The sequence below is a fragment of the Leopardus geoffroyi genome, chromosome B3 (genome assembly GCF_018350155.1).
Source record: "Leopardus geoffroyi isolate Oge1 chromosome B3, O.geoffroyi_Oge1_pat1.0, whole genome shotgun sequence".
In the NCBI taxonomy this organism is placed as follows: Eukaryota; Metazoa; Chordata; class Mammalia; order Carnivora; family Felidae; genus Leopardus; species Leopardus geoffroyi.
In genome coordinates, this window is record NC_059337.1 from 81391270 (window position 1) to 81395791 (window position 4522).

Here is a 4522-nt window from a genome sequence, read left to right on the forward strand (position 1 = left end):
ATCTTTTAATTTCTTGTGTTTCTGTTGAGAAGTAGTGTCATTGTAATTTCCTAACTTTTGAATGTGACTTTAAGAAGTGTTTAGGAGATGTGTCTTTGTTTTGGTCTTTTGATGTTTTGACTGTGGTATACTCTTTCAGTCTGAAGATATGTGTCCTTCAGTCTTAACATTTTTCTTGCATTATTATAGAAGACATTCTTAGCTGACTGATCAATAAACATTCTCCCCACATTCCTTGCTAACAGAGTTCTGATTTTATTTAGGCAACAATGTGCCCATAATAGCTAAAGCCAGTCATGGTAATCCCATTCTTATTTGCCAGATACATACTTGTTTTTCCATTTTACCTTGTAACTAATGGTGGCCATGTAATGCTTTTCTGGTCAAGGAAATAAAATAAATCTGCTGGAGGAAGTGAGAGCTTCAGTAAATAGTTTTATTTTCTGATACGAATCAGATGCATGGGAAAAGGTCATTGTATTGTCTCTGTTTTCCTGCTTTGGATGTGATTATGAAAGGGCATGTTGTCATTTTAAAATTGTGATAGCCATCTTTTTTATTGAGAGGAAACAAACCTAAGGACCAAATGCCAAAATACTGAGATATGGGAGACTTGATTGAGTCAAAATACCAAACCTAGAACAGCCTTTCTCCAGACTTGTTGTTATATGAGATAAAAACTTTTATTTTTTAGCCACTTTTTTTTTCTCTTTTAAGTAGGCTTCACGCCCAACATAGAGTCCATGCAGCTCTTGAACTCACAACCCTAAGATCAAGACCTGAGCTAAGATCAAGAGTCAGATGCTTAGTCAACTGAATCACCCAGGCACCCCACCTTAGCCACTTTTTGTTTGGTTATTTTGTTAGCTGACTTCTTTTTAATTTGAATTTTTAATTTTCTTTTCAATTAAAAATTTTTCCTGTTTATTTATTTATTTATTTTGAGAGAGAGAGAGAGAGAGAATGTAAGTAGGGGAGGGGCAGAGTGAGAGAGGAGAGAGAAAATCCACACTGTCAATGCAGAGCCCGATATGGGGTTCAGTCTCACGAACCATGAGATCATGACCTGAGCCACAATCAAGAGTCAAAGGCCTTTTGTAGCAACGTGGATGGAACTGGAGAGTGTGATGCTAAGTGAAATAAGCCATACAGAGAAAGACAGATACCATATGGTTTCACTCTTATGTGGATCCTGAGAAACTTAACAGGAACCCATGGGGGAGGGGGAGGAAAAAAGAAAAAAAAAAAAGAAAAAAAAAAAAAGAGGTTAGAGTGGGAGAGAGTCAAAGCATAAGAGACTGTTAAAAACGGAGAACAAACTGAGGGTTGATGGGGGGTGGGAGGGAGGAGAGGGTGGGTGATGGGTATTGAGGAGGGCACCTTTTGGGATGAGCACTGGGTGTTGTATGGAAACCAATTTGACAATAAATTTCATAAAAAAAAAAAAAAAAAAGAGTCAAAGGCTTAACTGACTGAGCTACCCAGTTGTTCCCAAATGACTTCTAACTAACGCATATGTCATTGATAAGTTTTCCCCCTTCAATTTCTCTATTCTCATTCTGGAACTCCTATTAGTTGGAGCTCCTGGATTAATTTTTTTACCCTTTTATCTCCCCTCTCTTTTTTCCCCATCCTTTTTTTCAGTGTTCTAATTTTCCAGGAAATTTCCTCAATTTTAGCTTCAACCACTCTACTGAATTGTGAACGTCAGCTATTAGTTTTTTAATTTCCACGACTTCTCTGATAGAAGAAATATATCTTGTCTTGTTTTCATGGATGTAGCATTCTCTTGTAAATCTGAGACTGTTAATTATTGTTTTGAAAAGTTTTCTTCTGCTAGCTGCATTGTCTCTATTTCTTCTGAGTTACTGTTTTCTGTTTGTTGTCTTTTAGGTTGGAGGCTTTCCTCAATTATAGGGTAATATTAGGTTGCCTTTTTATATTTGCAAAAGGTCCTAAAAAGGTGATTGGAAGTTTTATGCATGTGAGTGGACTTCTTTGTAGGGTGACTGGGCACCAAATATGTTTTTTTTTTTTTTTGAAGCTATCCTAAAATAGAAGTATTTATAAATATTTTCTTTTAGGATTTTAATTTCTTCAAAGAAGAATCATCAAAAAGGTATGCATACTGGCAATCATTGTAGGAGGGGAGGTGGTGGTGATGCTGGTATGGGTGCTGGTGAAAGTGATGGTGGGCCCCACAATTCACTACCTAGACTTTCACTTAATCCTTCTCAGTGATGTGCTGGTAAATATTAGCAACCAGCTCCCTGAAAGAAAAAAGAAAGAAAGAAAGAAAGAAAAAGAAAGCCGTGATTTGTAGCACTTGCCAATGTTTGAAATATAAATGTTCTTACTACATCTAATTTCAAGCTACTAACATGATATCACTAAGAGTTGGGAAGATATGCACAGTAGCTCAGCATTATATAGTATTTCTACTGTACAGATATAATAGATGTAAATAACTTTGAGAGAATAAATTTTAGTAAAATATAGTAAAAAATAATTAGGAAGTTATGAGCTTTGAGTAGCTACTGTGTCCATCTGATACAATTTAGTTTTTTTGTCAGCTTATATAACTTAATGTTAAAAATGACTGTGTTTAACAATTGGCTTGCAAAATTCCTGAATATTTAGCAATCAGTTCTAGTGAGCTGATACAAACTAGCTCTGGAGCATCACTGCTGTTTCCAGTCCTAGGCCCACTTCACTGTGTCTGTTTTTTCTAACTCTCTAGTTTTGATTTTTCTGCTGAACGAATAGTTCTGGTATCCTGCAAGGGGGTGGGGGAGGATAAAGAGTGATGGCCTAATTGCATGAGTTGTGAGTAAGTTAACCTAGGGATCTTCAGCTTGCTGTATAAGCTTTCAACAAATCCTAATATATTCAGCACCATACATAACTCTTGCCTTTTGAGATACTGGTGCCACAAAGCCCTGAGCTCCCTTTGGCTTTTGCCAGCCAAATGAGCTTCTCTACTAGTGCTTGTGAGCAGATGCTCTGCTTTCCTGGGTCAGTTGCTACTGTTCCTTCTGCTTCCCATCTTCTAAGAAGATGTTGACATAACTTGTTATTATCTTTTCTCCCATTTTCTTTGTTCTTGTGGGTTTACAACTTTATATTTACTTCCCCCCTTTTTTGTGGGAACAGATTAGTTTTTTTTTAAGTTTATTTTTGAGAGAGAGAGAGAGAGAGAGAGAGAGAGAGAGAGAGAGAGAGAGAAGGTGGAGAGAGAGAGAAAGAGAGAATCCCAAACAGGCTCTGCACTGTCTGTGCAGAGCCCAGTAATGGGGCTCAATCTCATGAATGGTGAAGTCATGACCTGAGCGGAAACCAAGAGTCAGATCCTTAACCAACTGAGCCACCCAAGTGCCCCTAGGTTGTTTTAATTGGAAGGAGAACTCAATAAGTATTACATTTAAAATTTGCTGAATTGACTTAAGATTCTGTGGTAGCAACTAAACTTTGTCAATTAATAGGACCTCACTAACTGATGATTTAATGTATTATTGTATTCCAGGCCAAAAGATATCCACTTTGATTTTTCTTCTACATTATTTTTTAAAAATAAATTTTATTACCATTATTATTTTTAAAGTTTATTTATTTATTTTTGAGAGAGAGAGAGGGAGAGAGAGAGAGTGAGTGAGCAGGGGAAGGGCAGAGAGAGAGGGAGACAGAGAATCTGAAGCAGGCTCTGTGCTGTCAGTGCACAGCCCAACTGCAGGGCTTCAACCCACAATAGTGAGATCATGACCTGAGACGAAGTCAGATGCTCAGCTAACTGAGCCATTCAGGTGCCCCTAAAATAAATTTTAAATTTTAGAATAGTTTTAGATTTATAGAAAAGTTGTGCAGAGTATTTTCATATTCTTTACCCCCACTTTTCCTTATTACAAATATCTCACCTTTGTACATTATTTTTCATAAATAACCAATATTGATATATTATTTTTAAAATACATACTTTAGGCAGGATTCCTAAGTTTTTACCTAATATCCTTTTTCTGTTCCAGGATCCTATCCAGGATACCACATTACATTTAATCATTATGTCTTCTGAGCCTCCTCTTGGCTGTGACAGTTTCTCATACTTTCCTTGTTTTTGATGACCGTGACAATTTTAAGGAGTACTAATTAGCTATTTTATAGAATGTCCCTCAACTGGAATTTCTGTGAAGTTCTTTTCACCATTAGATTATGTTTCTTGGTAGGAGGACCATGGAAAGAGTGCCATTTTTATCACATCATATCAAGAGTACTACATTATTGCAATACAGTTCTGATGCTAACTACCTGGAGTTAGCATAGACTCCAGATTAAGGGCACAATTCCAAGCAAGAATGGCTCACATAATTCAGGAAAGAGCTATACTTACAATTACAGCTTTATTATAAAGGACACAAAACACAGAGCTTTTATACCCTTTCCCCATGGAATCAGGGCATGTCATTCTCCTGGCACAGCATGTGTTCACCAATCAGGAAGCCTGCCTGGGCTTTGGTGTTCAGACTTTATA